The sequence below is a fragment of the Copidosoma floridanum genome, unplaced genomic scaffold (assembly GCF_036245765.1).
Source record: "Copidosoma floridanum isolate Cflo_tuat_1 unplaced genomic scaffold, Cflo_Japanese_pri ptg000034l, whole genome shotgun sequence".
In the NCBI taxonomy this organism is placed as follows: Eukaryota; Metazoa; Arthropoda; class Insecta; order Hymenoptera; family Encyrtidae; genus Copidosoma; species Copidosoma floridanum.
The window spans coordinates 9,283,735-9,309,912 of NW_028321911.1; positions in this window are offsets into that span (position 1 = coordinate 9,283,735).

The window sequence follows — 26,178 nt, forward strand, 5'->3', positions numbered from 1 at the left end:
CCACACAACCCGGGGCCCTTACTGGCCGCTTTGTTTATTATTTAAAAAAATAATTAACACATGTACCAATCACCACACAACCTGGAGCGCTTACTGGTTGCTTTGTTAATTAATATAATAAATAAAATAACAGAAGCGCCAATCCCCACACAACCCGGGGCGCTTACTGGCCGCTTTGTTTTTTAATATAATAAATAAAATAACACAAGCGCCAATCCCCACACAACCTGGGGCGCTTACTGGACGCTTTGTTTTTTAATATAATAAATAAAATAACACAAGTGCCAATCCCCACACAACCCGGGGCGCTTACTGGCCGCTTTGTTTATAATTTAAAAAAATAATTAACGCAGGTACCAATCACCACACAACCCGGAGCGCTTACTGGTTGCTTTGTTAATCAATATAATAAATAAAATGACACAAGCGCCAATCCCCACACAACCCGGGGCCCTTACTGGCCGCTTTGTTTATTATTTAAAAAAATAATTAACACATGTACCAGTCACCACACAACCCGGAGCGCTTACTGGCCGCTTTGTTTATTATTTAAAAAAATAATTAACGCAGGTACCAATCACCACACAACCCGGAGCGCATACTGGTTGCTTTGATAATTAATATAATAAATAAAACAACACAAGCACCAATCCCCACACAACCCGGGGCGCTTACTGGCCGCTTTGTTTATTATTCAAAAAAATAATTAACGCAGGTACCAATCACCACACAACCCGGAGCGCATACTGGTTGCTTTGATAATTAATATAATAAATAAAACAACACAAGCGCCAATCCCCACACAACCCGGGGCGCTTACTGGCCGCTTTGTTTTTAAATATAATAAATAAAATAACACAAGCGCCAATTCCCACACAACCCGGGGTGCTTACTGGCTGCTTTGTTTTTTAATATAATAAATAAAATAACACAAGCGCCAATCCCCACACAACCTGGGGCGCTTACTGGCCGCTTTGCTTTTTAATATAATAAATAAAGTAACACAAGCGCCAATCCCCACACAACCCGGGGCGCTTACTGGCCGCTTTGTTTTTTAATATAATAAATAAAATAACACAAGCGCCAATCCCCACACAACCCGGGGCGCTTACTGGCCGCTTTGTTTTTTAAATTAATAAATAAAATAACACAAGCGCCAATCCTCACACAACCCGGGGCGCTTACTGGCCGCTTTGTTTATTATTTAAAAAAATAATTAACACATGTACCAATCACCACACAACCCAGAGCGCTTACTGGTTGCTTTGTTAATTAATATAATAAATAAAATAACAGAAGCGCCAATCCCCACACAACCCAGGGCGCTTACTGGCCGCTTTGTTAATTAATATAATAAATAAAATAACAGAAGCGCTATCCCCACAGAACCCAGGGCGCTAACTGGCCGCTTTGTTTTTTAATATAATAAATAAAGTAACACAAGCGCCAATCCCCACACAACCCAGGGCGCTTACTGGCCGCTTTGTTTATTATTTAAAAAAATAATTAACGCAAGTACCAATCACCACACAACCCGGAGCGCTTACTGGTTGCTTTGTTAATTAATATAATAAATAAAATAACAGAAGCGCCAATCCCCACACATGCCGGGGCGCTTACTGGCCGCTTTGTTTATTATTCAAAAAAATAATTAACGCAGGTACCAATCACCACACAACCCGGAGCGCTTACTGGTTGCTTTGTTAATTAATGTAATAAATAAAATGACACAAGCGCCAATCCCCACACAACTTAGGGCGCTTACTGGCCGCCTGTTTTTTTAAAATAATAAATAAAATAACACAAGCGCCAATCCCCACACAACCTAGGGCGCTTACTGGCCGCCTGTTTTTTCAAAATAATAAATAAAATAACACAAGCGCAGATCCCCACACAACCTAGGGCGCTTACTGGCCGCTTTGTTCCTTAATATAAAAAATAAAATAACACAAGCGCCAATCCTCACACAACCCGGGGCGCTTATTGGCCGCTATGTTTTTCAATATAATAAATAAAATAACACAAGCGCCAATCCCCACACAACCCGTGGCGCTTACTGGCCGCTTTGTTTATTAATCGAATGAATGAAATAAAAAATAACATTCTGGAGCGTTAGATGATGATTTTAAAAATTAATAGAATCGATAAAGTAATAACACGAATGCCCATTACCAAACTATAAAAAGCATTTTATAGTTGCGCTTGATTTTTTTTATTATTTGATGCTTCCTTCAAACAAATGATGCAACCAGTAAGCGCCCCGGGTTGTGTGGGGATTGGCGCTTGTGTTATTTCATTTATTATATTAATTAACAAAGCAACCAGTAAGCACCCTGGGTTGTGCGGGGATTGGTACTTGCTTAGATTATTTTTCATATAATAAACAAGCCGGCCAGTAAGTGCCCCGGGTGGAGTGGGGATTGGGGCTTGTGTTATTTAATTTATTCTAAATAAATAAAGAGAGCAGTAAGCGCCCCAAGTTGAGTGTTAATTGGCGCATGTGTTATTTAATTTATGCTAAATAAAAAAAGAGACTAGTAAGCGCCTCGGGTTGTGTGAAGATTGGCGCTTCTGTTATTTTATTTATTAATTTAAAAAACAAAGCGGCCAGTAAGCACCCGGGGTTGTGTGGGGATTGGCGCTTGTGTTATTTTATTTATTATATTAAAAAACAAAGCAGCCAGTAAGCACCCCGGGTCGTGTGGGGATTGGCGCTTGTGTTATTTTATTTATTATATTTAAAAACAAAGCAACCAGTAAGCACCCTGGGTTGTGCGGGGATTGGTACTTGCGTTAACTATTTTTTATATAATAAACAAGCCGGCCAGTAAGCGCCCAAGGTTGAGTGGGGATTGGTGCTTGTGTTATTTAATTTGTTCTAAATAAATAAAGAGAGCAGTAAGCGCCCCGGGTTAAGTGGGAATTGGCGCTTATGTTATTTTATTTATTATATTAAAAAACAAAGTGGCCAGTAAGCGCCCTAGGTTGTGCGGAAATTGGCGCTTGTGTCATTTTATTTATTATATTAATCAACAAAGCAACTAGTAAGCGCTCCGGGTTGTGTGGTGATTGGTACCTGCGTTAATTATTTTTTTAAATAATAAACAAAGCGGCCAGTAAGCGCCCCGGGTTGTGTGGGGATGGCGCTTGTGTTATTTTATTTATTATATGAAAAAACAAAGCGGCCAGTAAGCGCCCCGGGTTGTGTGGGGATTGGCGCTTGTGTTACTTTATTTATTATATTAAAAAACAAAGCGGCCAGTAAGCGCCCCGGGTTAAGTGGGGATAGCGCTTCTGTTATTTTATTTATTATATTAATTAACAGAGCAACCAGTAAGCACCCTGGGTTGTGCGGGGATTGGTACTTGCGTAGATTATTTTTCATTTAATAAACGAGCCGGCCAGTAAGTGCCCCTGGTGGAGTGGGGATTGGCGCTTGTGTTATTTAATTTATTCTAAATAAATAAAGAGAGCAGTAAGCGCCCCAAGTTGAGTGGCAATTGGCGCTTGTGTTATTTAATTTATTCTAAATAAATAAAGAGACTACTAAGCGCCCCAGGTTGTGTGGGGATTGGCGCTTGTGTTATTTTATTTATTATATTAAAAAACAAAGCGGCCAGTAAGCGCCCCAGGTTGTGTGGGGATTGGCGCTTGTGTTATTTTATTTATTATTTTAAAAAACAAGGCGGCCAGTAAGCGCCCCAGGTTGTGTGGGGATTGGCGCTTGTGTCATTTTATTTATTATATTAATTAACAAAGCAACCAGTAAGCTCTCCGGGTTGTGTGGTGATTAGTACCTGCGTTAATTATTTTTTTGAATAATAAACAAAGCGGCCAGTAAGCGCCCCAGGTTGTGTGGGGATTGGCGCTTGTGTTATTCCATTTATTATATTAAAAACTAAAGCAGCCAGTAAGCGCCCCAGGTTGTGTGGGGGTTGGAATCCCCACACAACCCGGGGCGCTTACTGGCCGCTTTGTTTATTATTTAAAAAAATAATTAACGCAGGTACCAATCACCACACAACCCGCAGCGCTTACTGGTTGCTTTGTTAATTAATATAATAAATAAAATGACACAAGCGCCAATTCCCACACAACCCGGGGCGCTTACTGGCTGCCTTGTTTTTAAAAATAATAAATAAAATAACACAAGCGCAAATCCCCACACAACCTAGAGGGCTTACTGGCCACTTTGTTTTTTAATATAATAAATAACATAACACAAGCGCCAATCCCCACACAACCCGGGGCGCTTACTGGCCGCTATGTTTTTTAATATAATAAATAAAATAACACAAGCACCAATCCCCACACAACCCGGGGCCCTTACTGGCCGCTTTGTTTATTATTTAAAAAAATAATTAACACATGTACCAATCACCACACAACCTGGAGCGCTTACTGGTTGCTTTGTTAATTAATATAATAAATAAAATAACAGAAGCGCCAATCCCCACACAACCCGGGGCGCTTACTGGCCGCTTTGTTTTTTAATATAATAAATAAAATAACACAAGCGCCAATCCCCACACAACCTGGGGCGCTTACTGGCCGCTTTGTTTTTTAATATAATAAATAAAATAACACAAGTCCCAATCCCCACACAACCCGGGGCGCTTACTGGCCGCTTTGTTTATAATTTAAAAAAATAATTAACGCAGGTACCAATCACCACACAACCCGGAGCGCTTACTGGTTGCTTTGTTAATCAATATAATAAATAAAATGACACAAGCGCCAATCCCCACACAACCCGGGGCCCTTACTGGCCGCTTTGTTTATTATTTAAAAAAATAATTGACACATGTACCAATCACCACACAACCCGGAGCGCTTACTGGCCGCTTTGTTTATTATTTAAAAAAATAATTAACTCATGTACCAATCCCCACACAACCCGGGGCGCTTACTGGCCGCTTTGTTTATTATTCAAAAAAATAATTAACGCAGGTACCAATCACCACACAACCCGGAGCGCATACTGGTTGCTTTGATAATTAATATAATAAATAAAACAACACAAGCGCCAATCCCCACACAACCCGGGGTGCTTACTGGCCGCTTTGTTTTTAAATATAATAAATAAAATAACACAAGCGCCAATTCCCACACAACCCGGGGTGCTTACTGGCTGCTTTGTTTTTTAATATAATAAATAAAATAACACAAGCGCCAATCCCCACACAACCTGGGGCGCTTACTGGCCGCTTTGCTTTTTAATATAATAAATAAAGTAACACAAGCGTTAATCCCCACACAACCCGGGGCGCTTACTGGCCGCTTTGTTTTTTAATATAATAAATAAAATAACACAAGCGCCAATCCCCACACAACCCGGGGCGCTTACTGGCCGCTTTGTTTTTTAAATTAATAAATAAAATAACACAAGCGCCAATCCTCACACAACCCGGGGCGCTTACTGGCCGCTTTGTTTATTATTAAAAAAAATAATTAACACATGTACCAATCACCACACAACCCGGAGCGCTTACTGGTTGCTTTGTTAATTAATATAATAAATAAAATAACAGAAGCGCCAGTCCCCACACAACCCAGGGCGCTTACTGGCCACTTTGTTAATTAATATAATAAATAAAATAACAGAAGCGCTATCCCCACAGAACCCAGGGCGCTAACTGGCCGCTTTGTTTTTTAATATAATAAATAAAGTATTACAAGCGCCAATCCCCACACAACCTGGGGCGCTTACTGGCCAATTTGTTTATTATTTAAAAAAATAATTAACGCAAGTACCAATCACCACATATCCTGGAGCGCTTACTGGTTGCTTTGTTAATTAATATAATAAATAAAATAACAGAAGCGCCTATCCCCACACATGCCGGGGCGCTTACTGGCCGCTTTGTTTATTATTTAAAAAAATAATTAACGCAGGTACCAATCACCACACAACCCGGAGCGCTTACTGGTTGCTTTGTTAATTAATGTAATAAATAAAATGACACAAGCGCCAATCCCCACACAACTTGGGGCGCTTACTGGCCGCCTGTTTTTTTGAAATAATAAATAAAATAACACAAGCACCAATCACCACACAACCCGCGGCGCTTACTGGCCGCTTTGTTTTTTATTTAAAAAAATAATTAACGCAAGTACCAATCACCACACAACCCGGAGCGCTTACTGGTTGCTTTGTTAATTAATATAATAAATAAAATAACAAAAGCGCCGATCCCCACACAACCAGAGGCGCTTACTGGCTGCTTTGTTTATTATTTATAAAAATAATTAACGCAAGTACCAATCAGCACACAACCCAGAGCGCTTACTGGTTGCTTTGTTAATTAATATAATAAATAAAATCACAGAAGCGCCAATCCCCACACAACCCGGGGCGCTTACTGGCCGCTTTGTTTATTATTTGAAAAAATAATTAACGCAAGTACCAATCACCACACAACCCGGGGCGCTAACTGGCCGCTTTGTTTTTCAATATAATAAATAAAATAACATAAGCGCCAATTCCCACTCAACCCGGGGCGCTTACTGGCCGCTTTGTTTATTAATTGAATAAATAAAATAAAAAATAACATTCTGGAGCGTTAGATGATGATTTTGAAAAGTAATAAAATCGATAAAGTAATAACACGAATGCCCATCACCAAACTATAAAGAGCATTTTCTAGTTGCGCTTGACTTTTTTTATTATTTGATGCTTCCTTTAAACAAATGATGCAACCAGTAAGCGCCCCGGGTTGTGTGGGGATTGGCGCTTGTTTTATTTTATTTATTATATTAATTAACAGAGCAACCAGTAAGCACCCTGGGTTGTGCGGGGATTGGTACTTGCGTAGATTATTTTTCATATAATAAACAAGCCGGCCAGTAAGTGCCCCGGGTGGAGTGGGGATTGGCGCTTGTGTTATTTAATTTATTCTAAATAAATAAAGAGACTACTAAGCGCCCCGGGTTGTGTGGGGATTGGCGCTTGTGTTATTTTATTTATTATATTGAAAAATAAAGCGGCCAGTAAGCGCCCCAGGTTGTGTGGGGATTGGCGCTTGTGTTATTTTATTTATTATTTTAAAAAACAAGGCGGCCAGTAAGCGCCCCGGGTTGTGTGGGGATTGGCGCTTGTGTCATTTTATTTATTATATTAATTAACAAAGCAACCAGTAAGCGCTCCGGGTTGTGTGGTGATTGGTACCTGCGTTAATTATTTTTTTAAATAATAAACAAAGCGGCCAGTAAGCGCCCCGGGTTGTGTGGGGATTGGCGCTTGTGTTATTTCATTTATTATATTGAAAAACAAAGCAGCCAGTAAGCGCCGCAGGTTGTGTGGGGGTTGGAATCCCCACACAACCCGGGGCGCTTACTGGCCGCTTTGTTTATTATTTAAAAAAATAATTAACGCAGGTACCAATCACCACACAACCCGCAGCGCTTATTGGTTGCTTTGTTAATTAATATAATAAATAAAATGACACAAGCGCCAATCCCCACACAACCCGGGGCGCTTACTGGCTGCCTTGTTTTTTAAAATAATAAATAAAATAACACAAGCGCCAATCCCCACACAACCTGGAGCGCTTACTGGCCGCTTTGTTTTTTAATATAATAAATAACATAACACAAGCGCTAATTCCCACACAACCCGGGGCGCTTACTGGCAGCTATGTTTTTTAATATAATAAATAAAGTAACACAAGCGTTAATCCCCACACAACCCGGGGCGCTTACTGGTTGCTTTGTTAATTAATGTAATAAATAAAATGACACAAGCGCCAATCCCCACACAACTTGGGGCGCTTACTGGCCGCCTGTTTTTTTGAAATAATAAATAAAATAACACAAGCACCAATCACCACACAACCCGCGGCGCTTACTGGCCGCTTTGTTTTTTATTTAAAAAAATAATTAACGCAAGTACCAATCACCACACAACCCGGAGCGCTTACTGGTTGCTTTGTTAATTAATATAATAAATAAAATAACAAAAGCGCCGATCCCCACACAACCAGAGGCGCTTACTGGCTGCTTTGTTTATTATTTATAAAAATAATTAACGCAAGTACCAATCAGCACACAACCCAGAGCGCTTACTGGTTGCTTTGTTAATTAATATAATAAATAAAATCACAGAAGCGCCAATCCCCACACAACCCGGGGCGCTTACTGGCCGCTTTGTTTATTATTTGAAAAAATAATTAACGCAAGTACCAATCACCACACAACCCGGGGCGCTAACTGGCCGCTTTGTTTTTCAATATAATAAATAAAATAACATAAGCGCCAATTCCCACTCAACCCGGGGCGCTTACTGGCCGCTTTGTTTATTAATTGAATAAATAAAATAAAAAATAACATTCTGGAGCGTTAGATGATGATTTTGAAAAGTAATAAAATCGATAAAGTAATAACACGAATGCCCATCACCAAACTATAAAGAGCATTTTCTAGTTGCGCTTGACTTTTTTTATTATTTGATGCTTCCTTCAAACAAATGATGCAACCAGTAAGCGCCCCGGGTTGTGTGGGGATTGGCGCTTGTTTTATTTTATTTATTATATTAATTAACAGAGCAACCAGTAAGCACCCTGGGTTGTGCGGGGATTGGTACTTGCGTAGATTATTTTTCATATAATAAACAAGCCGGCCAGTAAGTGCCCCGGGTGGAGTGGGGATTGGCGCTTGTGTTATTTAATTTATTCTAAATAAATAAAGAGACTACTAAGCGCCCCGGGTTGTGTGGGGATTGGCGCTTGTGTTATTTTATTTATTATATTGAAAAATAAAGCGGCCAGTAAGCGCCCCAGGTTGTGTGGGGATTGGCGCTTGTGTTATTTTATTTATTATTTTAAAAAACAAGGCGGCCAGTAAGCGCCCCGGGTTGTGTGGGGATTGGCGCTTGTGTCATTTTATTTATTATATTAATTAACAAAGCAACCAGTAAGCGCTCCGGGTTGTGTGGTGATTGGTACCTGCGTTAATTATTTTTTTAAATAATAAACAAAGCGGCCAGTAAGCGCCCCGGGTTGTGTGGGGATTGGCGCTTGTGTTATTTCATTTATTATATTAAAAAACAAAGCAGCCAGTAAGCGCCCCAGGTTGTGTGGGGGTTGGAATCCCCACACAACCCGGGGCACTTACTGGCCGCTTTGTTTATTATTTAAAAAAATAATTAACGCAGGTACCAATCACCACACAACCCGCAGCGCTTATTGGTTGCTTTGTTAATTAATATAATAAATAAAATGACACAAGCGCAAATCCCCACACAACCCGGGGCGCTTACTGGCTGCCTTGTTTTTTAAAATAATAAATAAAATAACACAAGCGCCAATCCCCACACAACCTGGAGCGCTTACTGGCCGCTTTGTTTTTTAATATAATAAATAACATAACACAAGCGCCAATTCCCACACAACCCGGGGCGCTTACTGGCAGCTATGTTTTTTAATATAATAAATAAAATAACACAAGCGCCAATCCCCACACAACCCAGGGCCCTTACTGGCCGCTTTGTTTATTATTTAAAAAAATAATTAACACATGTACCAATCACCACACAACCTGGAGCGCTTACTGGTTGCTTTGTTAATTAATATAATAAATAAAATAACAGAAGCGCCAATCCCCACACAACCCGGGGCGCTTACTGGCCGCTTTGTTCTTTAATATAATAAATAAAATAACACAAGCGCCAATCCCCACACAACCTGGGGCGCTTACTGGCCGCTTTGTTTTTTAATATAATAAATAAAATAACACAAGTGCCAATCCCCACACAACCCGGGGCGCTTACTGGCCGCTTTGTTTTTTAAATTAATAAATAAAATAACACAAGCGCCAATCCTCACACAACCCGGGGCGCTTACTGGCCGCTTTGTTTATTATTTAAAAAAATAATTAACACATGTACCAATCACCACACAACCCGGAGCGCTTACTGGTTGCTTTGTTAATTAATATAATAAATAAAATAACAGAAGCGCCAGTCCCCACACAACCCAGGGCGCTTACTGGCCGCTTTGTCAATTAATATAATAAATAAAATAACAGAAGCACTATCCCCACAGAACCCAGGGCGCTAACTGGCCGCTTTGTTTTTCAATATAATAAATAAAATAACACAAGCGCCAATCCCCACACAACTGTGGCGCTTACTGGCCGCTTTGTTTATTAATCGAATGAATGAAATAAAAAATAACATTCTGGAGCGTTAGATGATGATTTTAAAAATTAATAGAATCGATAAAGTAATAACACGAATGCCCATTACCAAACTATAAAAAGCATTTTCTAGTTGCGCTTGATTTTTTTTATTATTTGATGCTTCCTTCAAACAAATGATGCAACTAGTAAGCGCCCCGGGTTGTGTGGGGATTGGCGCTTGTGTTATTTCATTTATTATAATAATTAACAAAGCAACCAGTTAGCACCCTGTGTTGTGCGGGGATTGGTACTTGCTTAGATTATTTTTCATATAATAAACAAGACGGCCAGTAAGTGCCCCGGGTGGAGTGGGGATTGGCGCTTGTGTTATTTAATTTATTCTAAATAAATAAAGAGAGCAGTAAGCGCCCCAAGTTGAGTGTTAATTGGCGCATGTGTTATTTAATTTATGCTAAATAAAAAAAGAGACTAGTAAGCGCCTTGGGTTGTGTGAAGATTGGCGCTTCTGTTATTTTATTTATTAAATTAAAAAACAAAGCGGCCAGTAAGCACCCGGGGTTGTGTGGGGATTGGCGCTTGTGTTATTTTATTTATTATATTAAAAAACAAAGCAGCCAGTAAGCACCCCGGGTCGTGTGGGGATTGGCGCTTGTGTTATTTTATTTATTATATTTAAAAACAAAACAACCAGTAAGCACCCTGGGTTGTGCGAAGATTGGTACTTGCGTTAACTATTTTTTATATAATAAACAAGCCGGCCAGTAAGCGCCCAAGGTTGAGTGGGGATTGGCGCTTGTGTTATTTAATTTGTTCTAAAGAAATAAAGAGAGCAGTAAGCGCCCCGGGTTGAGTGGGAATTGGCGCTTATGTTATTTTATTTATTATATTAAAAAACAAAGTGGCCAGTAAGCGCCCTAAGTTGTGTGGAAATTGGCGCTTGTGACATTTTATTTATTATATTAATCAACAAAGCAACTAGTAAGCGCTCCGGGTTGTGTGGTGATTGGTACCTGCGTTAAATATTTTTTTAAATAATAAACAAAGCGGCTAGTAAGCGCCTCAGGTTGTGTGGGGATTGGCGCTTGTGTTATTTTATTTATTATATTAAAAAACAAAGCGGCCAGTAAGCGCCCCGGGTTTTGTGGGGATTGGCGCTTGTGTCATTTTATTTATTATATTAATTAACAAGGCAACCAGTGAGCGCTCCGGGTTGTGTGGTGATTGGTACCTGCGTTAATTATTTTTTTAAATAATAAACAAAGCGGCCAGTAAGCGCCCCGGGTTGTGTGGAGATTGGCGCTTGTGTTATTTCATTTATTATATTAAAAAACAAAGCAGCCAGTAAGCGCCCCAGGTTGTGTGGGGGTTGGAATCCCCAAACAACCCGGGGCGCTTACTGGCCGCTTTGTTTATTATTTAAAAAAATAATTAACGCAAGTACCAATCACCACACAACCCGGAGCGCTTACTGGTTGCTCTGTTAATTAACTAATAATTAAAATAACAGAAGCGCCAATCCCCACACAACCCGGGGCACTTACTGGACGCTTTGTTTATTATTAAAAAAAATAATTATCGCAGGTACCAATCACCACACAACCCGGAGCGCTTACTGGTTGCTCTGTTAATTAATATAATAAATAAAATGACACAAGCGCCAATCCCCACACAACCCGGGGCACTTACTGGCTGCCTTGTTTTTTAAAATAATAAATAAAATAACACAAGCGCCAATCCCCACACAACCTGGAGCGCTTACTGGCCGCTTTGTTTTTTGATATAATAAATAACATAACACAAGCGCCAATCCCCACACAACCCGAAGCGCTTATTGGCCGCTATGTTTTTTTATATAATTAATGAAATAACACAAGCGCCAATCCCAACACAACCCGGGGACCTTACTGGCCGCTTTGTTTATTATTTAAAAAAATAATTATCACATGTACCAATCACTACACAACCCGAAGCGCTTTCTGGTTGCTTTGTTAATTAATATAATAAATAAAATAACACAAGCGCCAATCCCCACACAACCCGGGGCGCTTACTGGCCGCTTTGTTTATTATTTAAAAAAATAATTAACGCAGGTACCAATCACCACACAACCCGAAGCGCTTACTGGTTGCTTTGTTAATCAATATAATAAATAAAATGACACAAGCGCCAATCCCCACACAACCCGGGGCACTTACTGGCCGCCTTGTTTTTTAAAATAATAAATAAAATAACACAAGCGCAAATCCCCACACAACCTGAGGTGCTTACTGGCCGCTTTGTTTTTTAATATAATAAATAAAATAACACAAGCGCCAATCCCCACACAACCCGGGGCGCTTACTGGCCGCTATGTTTTTAATATAATAAATAAAATAACACAAGCGCCAATCCCCACACAACCTGGGGCGCTTACTGGCCGCTTTGTTTTTTAATATAATAAATAAAATAACACAAGCGCAAATCTCCACACAACCCAGGGCGCTTACTGGCCGCTTTGTTTATTATTTAAAAAAATAATTAACGCAGGTACCAATCACCACACAACGCGGAGCGCATACTGGTTGCTTTGATAATTAATATAATAAATAAATTAACACAAACGCCAATCCCCACACAACCTGGGGCGCTTACTGGCCGCTTTTTTTTTAAATATAATAAATAAAATAACACAAGCGCCAATCCCCACACAATCTGAAGCGCTTACTGGCCGATTTGTTAATTAATATAATAAATAAAATAACAGAAGCGCCAATCCCCACATAACACGGGGCGCTTACTGGCCGCTTTGTTCATTATTTAAAAAAATAATTAACTCATGTACCAATCACCACACAACCCGGGGCGCTTACTGGCCGCTTTGTTTTTTAATATAATAAATAAAATAACACAAGCACCAATCCCCACACAACCTGGGGCGCTCACTGGCCGCTTTGTTTTTTAATATAATAAATAAAATAAAAGAAGCGCCAATCCTCACACAACCTGGGGCGCTTACTGGTTGCTCTGTTAATTAATATAATAAATAAAATGACACAAGCGCCAATCCCCACACAACCCGGGGCACTTACTGGCTGCCTTGTTTTTTAAAATAATAAATAAAATAACACAAGCGCCAATCCCCACACAACCTGGAGCGCTTACTGGCCGCTTTGTTTTTTGATATAATAAATAACATAACACAAGCGCCAATCCCCACACAACCCGAAGCGCTTATTGGCCGCTATGTTTTTTTATATAATTAATGAAATAACACAAGCGCCAATCCCAACACAACCCGGGGACCTTACTGGCCGCTTTGTTTATTATTTAAAAAAATAATTATCACATGTACCAATCACTACACAACCCGAAGCGCTTTCTGGTTGCTTTGTTAATTAATATAATAAATAAAATAACACAAGCGCCAATCCCCACACAACCCGGGGCGCTTACTGGCCGCTTTGTTTATTATTTAAAAAAATAATTAACGCAGGTACCAATCACCACACAACCCGAAGCGCTTACTGGTTGCTTTGTTAATCAATATAATAAATAAAATGACACAAGCGCCAATCCCCACACAACCCGGGGCACTTACTGGCCGCCTTGTTTTTTAAAATAATAAATAAAATAACACAAGCGCAAATCCCCACACAACCTGAGGTGCTTACTGGCCGCTTTGTTTTTTAATATAATAAATAAAATAACACAAGCGCCAATCCCCACACAACCCGGGGCGCTTACTGGCCGCTATGTTTTTAATATAATAAATAAAATAACACAAGCGCCAATCCCCACACAACCTGGGGCGCTTACTGGCCGCTTTGTTTTTTAATATAATAAATAAAATAACACAAGCGCAAATCTCCACACAACCCAGGGCGCTTACTGGCCGCTTTGTTTATTATTTAAAAAAATAATTAACGCAGGTACCAATCACCACACAACGCGGAGCGCATACTGGTTGCTTTGATAATTAATATAATAAATAAATTAACACAAACGCCAATCCCCACACAACCTGGGGCGCTTACTGGCCGCTTTTTTTTTAAATATAATAAATAAAATAACACATTCGCCAATCCCCACACAATCTGAAGCGCTTACTGGCCGATTTGTTAATTAATATAATAAATAAAATAACAGAAGCGCCAATCCCCACATAACACGGGGCGCTTACTGGCCGCTTTGTTCATTATTTAAAAAAATAATTAACTCATGTACCAATCACCACACAACCCGGGGCGCTTACTGGCCGCTTTGTTTTTTAATATAATAAATAAAATAACACAAGCACCAATCCCCACACAACCTGGGGCGCTCACTGGCCGCTTTGTTTTTTAATATAATAAATAAAATAAAAGAAGCGCCAATCCTCACACAACCTGGGGCGCTTACTGGCCGCTTTGTTAATTAATATAATAAATAAAATAACAGAAGCGCCAATCCCCACACAACACGGGGCGCTTACTGGCCTCTTTGTTTATTATCTAAAAAAATAATTAACTCATGTACCAATCACCACACAACCCGGGGCGCTTACTGGCCGCTTTGTTTTTTAATATAATATATAAAATAACACAAGCACCAATCCCCACACAACCTGGGGCGCTCACTGGCCGCTTTGTTTTTTAATATAATAAATAAAATAAAAGAAGCGCCAATCCCCACACAACACGGGGCGCTTACTGGCCGCTCTGTTTATTATTTAAAAAAATAATTAACTCATGTACCAATCACCACACAACCCGGGGCGCTTACTGGCCGCTTTATTTTTTAATATAATAAATAAAATAACACAAGCACCAATCCCCACACAACCTGGGGCGCTCACTGGCCGCTTTGTTTTTTAATATAATAAATAAAATAAAAGAAGCGCCAATCCTCACACAACCTGGGGCGCTTACTGGCCGCTTTGTTAATTAATATAATAAATAAAATAACAGAAGCACCAATCCCCACACAACCCGGGGCGCTTACTGGCCGCTTTGTTTATTATTTAAAAAAATAATTAACGCAGGTACCAATCACTACACAACCTGGAGCGCATACTGGTTGCTCTGATGATTAATATAATAAATAAAATGACACAAGCGCCAATCCCCACACAACCCGGGGCGCTTACTGAATGCTTTGTTTTTTAATATAATAAATAAAATAACAGAAGCGCTATCCCCACACAACCCGGGGCGCTTACTGGCTGCTTTGTTTTTAAATATAATAAATAAAATAACACAAGCGCCGTACCCCACACAACCTGGGGCGCTTACTGGCCGCTTTGTTAATTAATATGATAAATAAAATAACAGAAGCGCCAATCCCCACACAACCCGGGGCGCTTACTGGCCGCTTTGTTTATTTTTTAAAAAAATAATTAACGCAGGTACCAATCACCACACAACCCGGAGCGCATACTGGTTGCTTTGATAATTAATATAATAAATAAAATAACAGAAGCGCCAATCCCCACACAACCCGGGGCGCTTACTGGCCGCTTTGTTTATTATTTAAAAAAATAATTAACGCAGGTACCAATCACCACACAACCCGGAGCGCATACTGGTTGCTTTGATAATTAATATAATAAATTAAATAACACAAGCGCCAATCCCCACACAACCCGGGGCGCTTACTGGCCGCTTTGTTTTTTAATATAATAAATAAAATAACACAAGCGCCAATCCCCACACAACCCGGGGCGCTTACTGGCCACTTTGTTTATTATTTAAAAAAATAATTAACGCAGGTACCAATCACCACACAACCCGGAGCGCTTACTGGTTGCTTTGTTAATCAATATAATAAATAAAATGACACAAGCACCAATCCCCACACAACCCGGGGCACTTACTGGCCGCCTTGTTTTTTAAAATAATAAATAAAATAACACAATCGCCAATTCCCACACAACCTGGGGTGCTTACTGGCCGCTTTGTTTTTTAATATAATAAATAAAATAACACAAGCGCCAATCCCCACACAACCCAAGGCGCTTACTGGCCGCTATGTTTTTTAATATAATAAATATAATAACACTAGCGCCAATCCCCACACAACCCGGGGCCCTTACTGGCCGCTTTGTTTATTATTTAAAAAAATAATTAACACATATACCAATCACCACACAACCCGGAGCGCTTACTGGTTGCTTTGTTAATTAATATAATAAATAAAATTACAGCAGCGCCAATACCCACACAACCCAGGGCGCTTACTGGCCGCTTTGTTAATTAATATAATAAATAAAATAACAGAAGCGCTATCCCCACACAACCCGGGGCGCTTACTGGCCTCTTTGTTTTTTAATATAATAAATAAAGTAACACTTGCGCTAATCCCCACACAACCCGGGGCGCTTACTGGCCGCTTTGTTCTTTAATATAATAAATAAAATAACACAAGCACCAATCCCCACACAACCTGGGGCGCTTACTGGCCGCTTTGTTTTTTAATATAATAAATAAAATAACACAAGCGCCAATCTCCACACAACCCGGGGCGCTTACTGGCCACTTTGTTTATTATTTAAAAAAATAATTAACGCAGGTACCAATCACCACACAACCCGGAGCGCATACTGGTTGCTTTGATAATTAATATAATAAATAAATTAACACAAGCGCCAATCCCAACACAACCCGGGGCGCTTACTGGCCGCTTTGTTTTTAAATATAATAAATAAAATAACACAAGCGCCAATCCCCACACAACCTCGGGCGCTTACTGGCCGATTTGTTAATTAATATAATAAATAAAATAACAGAAGCGCCAATCCCCACACAACACGGAACGCTTACTGGCCGCTTTGTTTATTATTTAAAAATATAATTAACTCATGTACCAATCACCACACAACCCGGGGCGCTTACTGGCCGCTTTGTTTTTTAATATAATAAATAAAATAACACAAGCACCAATCCCCACACAACCTAGGGCGCTTACTGGCCGCTTTGTTTTTTAATATAGTAAATAAAATAAAAGAAGCGCCAATTCCCGCACAACCTGGGGCGCTTACTGGCTGCTTTGTTATTTAATTTAATAAATAAAATAACAGAAGCGCCAATCCCCACACAACCCGGGGCGCTTACTGGCCGCTTTGTTTATTATTTAAAAAAATAATTAACGCAGAAACCAATTACCACACAACCCGGAGCGCATACTAATTGCTTTAATGATTAATATAATAAATAAAATGACACAAGCGCCAATCCCCACACAACCTGGGGCGCTTACTGGCCGCTTTGTTTTTTAATATAATAAATAAAATAACACAAGCCCCAATCCCCACACAACCTGGGGCGCTTACTGGCCGCTTTGTTAATTAATATAATAAATAAAATAACAGAAGCGCTATCCCCACACAACCCGGGGCGCTTACTGGCCGCTTTGTTTTTTGATATAATAAATAAAGTAACACAAGCGCCAATCCCCACACAACCCGGGGCGCTTACTGGCCGCTTTGTTTTTTAATATAATAAATAAAATAACACAAGCGCCAATCCCCACACAACCTGGGGCGCTTACTGGCCGCTTTGTTAATTAATATAATAAATAAAATAACAGAAGTGCCAATCCCCACACAACATGGGGCGCTTACTGGCCGCTTCGTTTATTATTTAAAAAAATAATTAACTCATGTACCAATCACCACACAACCCGGGGCGCTTATAGGCCGCTTTGTTTTTTAATATAATAGATAAAATAACACAAGCACCAATCCCCACACAACCTGGGGCGCTTACTGGCCGCTTTGTTTTTTAATATAATAAATAAAATAACACAAGCGCCAATCTCCACACAACCCGGGGCGCTTACTGGCCGCTTTGTTTATTATTTAAAAAAATAATTAACGCAAGTACTAATTACCACACAACATGGAGCGCATACTGGTTGCTTTGATAATTAATATAATAAATAAAATATCACAAGCACCAATCTCCACACAACCTGGGGCGCTTACTGGCCGCTTTGTTTTTTAATATAATAAATAAAATAACAGAAGCGCTATCGCCACACAATTCGGGGCGCTTACTGGCCGCTTTGTTTTTAAATATAATAAATAAAATTACACAAGCGCCATACCCCACACAACCTGGGGCGCTTACTGGCCGCTTTGTTAATTAATATAATAAATAAAATAACAGAAGCGCCAATCCCCACACAACCTGGGGCGCTTACTGGCCGCTTTGTTTATTATTTAAAAAAATAATTAACGCAGGTACCAATCACCACACAACCCGAAGCGCATACTGGTTGCTTTGATAATTAATATAATAAATAAAATGACACAAGCGCCAATCCCCACACAACCCGGGGCGCTTACTGGCTTCTTTGTTTTTTAATATAATAAATAAAATAACACAAGCGCCAATCCCCACACAACCTGGGGCGCTTACTGGCCGCTTTGTTAATTAATATAATAAATAAAATAACAGAAGCGCCAATCCCCACACAACCCGGGGCGCTTACTGGCCGCTTTGTTTTTTAATATAATAAATAAAATAACACAAGCGCCAATCCCTACACAACCTGGGGCGCTTACTGGCCACTTTGTTAATTAATATAATAAATAAAATAACACAAGCGCCAATCTCCACACAACCCGGGGCGCTTTCTGGCCGCTATGTTTTTTAATATAATAAATAAAATAACACAAGCGCCAATCCCCACACAACCCAGGGCGCTTACTGGCCGCTTCGTTTATTATTTAAAAAAATAATTAACTCATGTACCAATCACCACACAACCCGGGGCGCTTATAGGCCACTTTGTTTTTTAATACAATAAATAAAATAACACAAGCACCAATCCCCACACAACCTGGGGCGCTTACTGGCCGCTTTGTTTTTTAATATAATAAATAAAATAACACAAGCGCCAATCTCCACACAACCCGGGGCGCTTACTGGCCACTTTGTTTATTATTTAAAAAAATAATTAACGCAGGTACCAATCACCACACAACCCGGAGCGCATACTGGTTGTTTTGATAATTAATATAATAAATAAATTAACACAAGCGCCAATCCCAACACAACCCGGGGCGCTTACTGGCCGCTTTGTTTTTAAATATAATAAATAAAATAACACAAGCACCAATCCCCACACAACCTAGGGCGCTTACTGGCCGCTTTGTTTTTTAATATAATAAATAAAATAAAAGAAGCGCCAATTCCCACACAACCTGGGGCGCTTACTGGCCGCTTTGTTATTTAATTTAATAAATAAAATAACAGAAGCGCCAATCCCCACACAACCCGGGGCGCTTACTGGCCGCTTTGTTTATTATTTAAAAAAATAATTAACGCAGAAACCAATCACCACACAACCCGGAGCGCATACTAATTGCTTCGATGATTAATATAATAAATAAAATGACACAAGCGCCTATCCCCACACAACCCGGGGCGCTTACTGGCCGCTTTTTTTTTTAATATAATAAATAAAATAACAGAAACGCTATCCCCACACAACCCGGGGCGCTTACTGGCCGCTTTGTTTTCAAATATAATAAATAAAATAACACAAGCGCCATACCCCACACAACCTGGGGCGCTTACTGGCCGCTTTGTTAATTAATATAATAAATAAAATAACAGAAGCGCCAATCCCCACACAACCCGGGGCGCTTACTGGCCGCTTTGTTTATTATTTAAAAAAATAATTAACGCAGGTACCAATCACCACACAACCCGAAGCGCATACTGGTTGCTTTGATAGTTAATATAATAAATAAAATGACACAAGCGCCAATCCCCACACAACCCGGGGCGCTTACTGGCCGCTTTGTTTTTTAATATAATAAATAAAATAACACAAGCGCCAATCCCCACACAACCTGGGGCGCTTACTGGCCGCTTTGTTAATTAATATAATAAATAAAATAACAGAAGCGCTATCCCCACACAACCCGGGGCGCTTACTGGCCGCTTTGTTTTTTGAAATAATAAATAAAGTAACACAAGCGCCAATCCCCACACAACCCGGGGCGCTTACTGGCCGCTTTGTTTTTTAATATAATAAATAAAATAACACAAGCGCCAATCCCCACACAACCTGGGGCGCTTACTGGCCGCTTTGTTAATTAATATAATAAATAAAATAACAGAAGCGCCAATCCCCACACAACATGGGGCGCTTACTGGCCGCTTCGTTTATTATTTAAAAAAATAATTAACTCATGTACCAATCACCACACAACCCGGGGCGCTTATAGGCCGCTTTGTTTTTTAATATAATAGATAAAATAACACAAGCACCAATCCCCACACAACCTGGGGCGCTTACTGGCCGCTTTGTTTTTTAATATAATAAATAAAATAACAGAAGCGCTATCGCCACACAATTCGGGGCGCTTACTGGCCGCTTTGTTTTTTGATATAATAAATAAAGTAACACAAGCGCCAATCCCCACACAACCCGGGGCGCTTACTGGCCGCTTTGTTTTTTAATATAATAAATAAAATAACACAAGCGCCAATCCCCACACAACCCGGGGCTTTTACTGGCCGCTTTGTTTATTATTTAAAAAAATAATTAACGCAAGTACTAATCACCACACAACATGGAGCGCATACTGGTTGCTTTGATAATTAATATAATAAATAAAATAACACAAGCACCAATTTCCACACAACCTGGGGCGCTTACTGGCCGCTTTGTTTTTTAATATAATAAATAAAATAACAGAAGCGCTATCGCCACACAATTCGGGGCGCTTACTGGCCGCTTTGTTTTTAAATATAATAAATAAAATAACACAAGCGCCATACCCCACACAACCTGGGGCGCTTACTGGCCGCTTTGTTAATTAATATAATAAATAAAATAACAGAAGCGCCAATCCCCACACAACCCGGGGCGCTTACTGGCTTCTTTGTTTTTTAATATAATAAATAAAATAACACAAGCGCCAATCCCCACACAACCTGGGGCGCTTACTGGCCGCTTTGTTAATTAATATAATAAATAAAATAACAGAAGCGCTATCCCCACACAACCCGGGGCGCTTACTGGCCGCTTTGTTTTTTGATATAATAAATAAAGTAACACAAGCGCCAATCCCCACACAACCCGGGGCGCTTACTGGCCGCTTTGTTTTTTAATATAATAAATAAAATAACACAAGCGCCAATCCCTGCACAACCTAGGGTGCTTACTGGCCGCTTTCTTAATTAATATAATAAATAAAATAACACAAGCGCCAATCTCCACACAACCCGGGGCGCTTACTGGCCGCTATGTTTTTTAATATAATAAATAAAATAACACAAGCGCCAATCCCCACACAACCCAGGGCGCTTACTGGCCGCTTTGTTTATTATTTAAAAAAATAATTAACTCATGTACCAATCACCACACAACCCGGGGCGCTTATAGGCCACTTTGTTTTTTAATATAATAAATAAAATAACACAAGCACCAATCCCCACACAACCTGGGGCGCTTACTGGCCGCTTTGTTTTTTAATATAATAAATAAAATAACACAAGCGCCAATCTCCACACAACCCGGGGCGCTTACTGGCCACTTTGTTTATTATTTAAAAAAATAATTAACGCAGGTACCAATCACCACACAACCCGGAGCGCATACTGGTTGTTTTGTTAATTAATATAATAAATAAAATAACAGAAGCGCCAATCCCCACACAACACGGAACGCTTACTGGCCGCTTTGTTTAATATTTAAAAAAATAATTAACTCATGTACCAATCCCCACACAACCTAGGGCGCTTACTGGCCGCTTTGTTTTTTAATATAATAAATAAAATAAAAGAAGCGCCAATTTCCACACAACCTTGGGCGCTTACTGGCCGCTTTGTTATTTAATTTAATAAATAAAATAACAGAAGCGCCAATCCCCACACAACCCGGGGCGCTTACTGGCCGCTTTGTTTATTATTTAAAAAAATAATTAACGCAGAAACCAATCACCACACAACCCGGAGCGCATACCAATTGCTTTGATGATTAATATAATAAATAAAATGACACAAGCGCCTATCCCCACACAACCCGGGGCGCTTACTGGCCGCTTTTTTTTTTAATATAATAAATAAAATAACACAAGCGCCATACCCCACACAACCTGTGGCGCTTACTGGCCGCTTTGTTAATTAATATAATAAATAAAATAACAGAAGCGCCAATCCCCACACAACCCGGGGCGCTTACTGGCCGCTTTTTTTATTATTTAAAAAAATAATTAACGCAGGTACCAATCACCACACAACCCGAAGCGCATACTGGTTGCTTTGATAGTTAATATAATAAATAAAATGACACAAGCGCCAATCCCCACACAACCCGGGGCGCTTACTGGCCGCTTTGTTTTTTAATATAATAAATAAAATAACACAAGCCCCAATCCCCACACAACCTGGGGCGCTTACTGGCCGCTTTGTTAATTAATATAATAAATAAAATAACAGAAGCGCTATCCCCACACAACCCGGGGCGCTTACTGGCCGCTTTGTTTTTTGATATAATAAATAAAGTAACACAAGCGCCAATCCCCACACAACTTAAGGCGCTTACTGGCCGCTTTGTTTTTTAATATAATAAATAAAATAACACAAGCGCCAATCCCCACACAACCTGGGGCGCTTACTGGCCGCTTTGTTAATTAATATAATAAATAAAATAACAGAAGCGCCAATCCCCACACAACATGGGGCGCTTACTGGCCGCTTCGTTTATTATTTAAAAAAATAATTAACTCATGTACCAATCACCACACAACCCGGGGCGCTTATAGGCCGCTTTGTTTTTTAATATAATAGATAAAATAACACAAGCACCAATCCCCACACAACCTGGGGCGCTTACTGGCCGCTTTGTTTTTTAATATAATAAATAAAATAACACAAGCGCCAATCTCCACACAACCCGGGGCGCTTACTGGCCGCTTTGTTTATTATTTAAAAAAATAATTAACGCAAGTACTAATCACCACACAACATGGAGCGCATACTGGTTGCTTTGATAATTAATATAATAAATAAAATAACACAAGCACCAATCTCCACACAACCTGGGGCGCTTACTGGCCGCTTTGTTTTTTAATATAATAAATAAAATAACAGAAGCGCTATCGCCACACGATTCGGGGCGCTTACTGGCCGCTTTGTTTTTAAATATAATTAATAAAATAACACAAGCGCCATACCCCACACAACCTGGGGCGCTTACTGGCCGCTTTGTTAATTAATATAATAAATAAAATTACAGAAGCGCCAATCCCCACACAATTCGGGGCGCTTACTGGCCGCTTTGTTTATTATTTAAAAAAATAATTAACGCAGGTACCAATCACCACACAACCCGAAGCGCATACTGGTTGCTTTGATAATTAATATAATAAATAAAATGACACAAGCGCCAATCCCCACACAACCCGGGGCGCTTACTGGCTTCTTTGTTTTTTAATATAATAAATAAAATAACACAAGCGCCGATCCCCACACAACCTGGGGCGCTTACTGGCCGCTTTGTTAATTAATATAATAAATAAAATAACAGAAGCGCTATCCCCACACAACCCAGGGCGCTTACTGGCCGCTTTGTTTTTTGATATAATAAATAAAGTAACACAAGCGCCAATCCCCACACAACCCGGGGCGCTTACTGGCCGCTTTGTTTTTTAATATAATAAATAAAATAACACAAGCGCCAATCCCCACACAACCTGGGGCGCTTACTGGCCGCTTTGTTAATTAATATAATAAATAAAAAAACAGAAGCGCCAATCCCCACACAACCCGGGGCGCTTACTGGCCGCTTTGTTTTTTAATATAATAAATAAAATAACACAAGCGCCAATCCCCACACAACCTGGGGCGCTTACTGGCCGCTTTGTTAATTAATATAATAAATAAAATAACAGAAGCGCCAATCCCCACACAACACGGGGCGCTTACTGGCCGCTTCGTTTATTATTTAAAAAAATAATTAACTCATGTACCAATCACCACACAACCCGGGGCGCTTACTGGCCGCTTTGTTTTTTAATATAATAAATAAAATAACACAAGCGCCAATCCCCACACAACCTGGGGCGCTTACTGGCCGCTTTGTTTTTTAATATAATAAATAAAATAACACAAGCGCCAATCTCCACACAACCTGGGGCGCTTACTGGCCGCTTTGTTTATTATTTGAAAAAATAATTAACGCAGGTACCAATCACCACACAATTCGGAGCGCATACTGGTTGCTTTGATAAATAATATAATAAATAAAATAACACAAGCACCAATCCCCACACAACCTGGGGCGCTTACTGGCCGCTTTGTTTTTTAATATAATAAATAAAATAACACAAGCGCCAATCTCCACACAACCCGGGGCGCTTACTGGCCGCTTTGTTTATTATTTAAAAAAATAATTAACGCAGGTACTAATCACCACACAACCCGGAGCGCATACTGGTTGCTTTGATAATTAATATAATAAATAAATTAACACAAGCGCCAATCCCCACACAACCCGGGGCGCTTACTGGCCGCTTTGTTTCTAAATATAATAAATAAAATAACACAAGCGCCAATCCCCACACAACCTGGGGCGCTTACTGGCCGCTTTGTTTTTTAATATAATAAATAAAATAACACAAGCACCAATCCCCACACAACCTGGGGCGCTTACTGGCCACTTTGTTTTTTAATATAATAAATAAAATAAAAGAAGCGCCAATCCCCACACAACCTGGGGCGCTTACTGGCCGCTTTGTTAATTAATACAATAAATAAAATAACAGAAGCGCCAATCCCCACACAACCCGGGGCGCTTACTGGCCGCTTTGTTTATTATTTAAAAAAATAATTAACGCAGGTACCAATCACCACACAACCCGGAGCGCATACTGGTTGCTCTGATGATTAATATAATAAATAAAATGACACAAGCGCCAATCCCCACACAACCCGGGGCGCTTACTGGCCGCTTTGTTTTTAAATATAATAAATAAAATAACAGAAACGCTATCCCCACACAACCCGGGGCGCTTACTGGCCGCTTTGTTTTCAAATATATTAAATAAAATAACACAAGCGCCATACCCCACACAACCTGGCGCGCTTACTGGCCGCTTTGTTAATAATTATAATAAATAAAATAACAGAAGCGCCAATCCCCACACAACCCGAAGCGCTTACTGGCCGCTTTGTTTATTATTTAAAAAAAAAATTAACGCAGGTACCAATCACCACACAACCCGAAGCGCATACTGGTTGCTTTGATAATTAATATAATAAATAAAATAACAGAAGCGCTATCCCCACACAACCCGGAGCGCTTACTGGTTGCTCTGTTAATTAATATAATAAATAAAATAAAAGAAGCGCCAATCCCCACGCAACCCGGGGCGCTTACTGGCCGCTTTGTTTATTATTTAAAAAAATAATTAACGCATGTACCAATCACCACACAACTCGAAGCGCATACTGGTTGCTTTGATAATTAATATAATAAATAAAATGACACAAGCGCCAATCCCCACACAACCCGGGGCGCTTACTGGCTGCTTTGTTTTTTAATATAATAAATAAAATAACACAAGCGCCAATCCCCACACAACCTGGGGCGCTTACTGGCCGCTTTGTTGATTATTTAAAAAAATAATTAACGCAAGTACTAATCACCACACAACATGGAGCGCATACTGGTTGCTTTGATAATTAATATAATAAATAAAATAACACAAGCACCAATCTCCACACAACCTGGGGCGCTTACTGGCCGCTTTGTTTTTTAATATAATAAATAAAATAACAGAAGCGCTATCGCCACACAATTCGGGGCGCTTACTGGCCGCTTTGTTTTTAAATATAATAAATAAAATAACACAAGCGCCATACCCCACACAACCTGGGGCGCTTACTGGCCGCTTTGTTAATTAATATAATAAATAAAATAACAGAAGCGCCAATCCCCACACAACCCGGGGCGCTTACTGGCCGCTTTGTTTATTATTTAAAAAAATAATTAACGCAGGTACCAATCACCACACAACCCGAAGCGCATACTGGTTGCTTTGATAATTAATATAATAAATAAAAT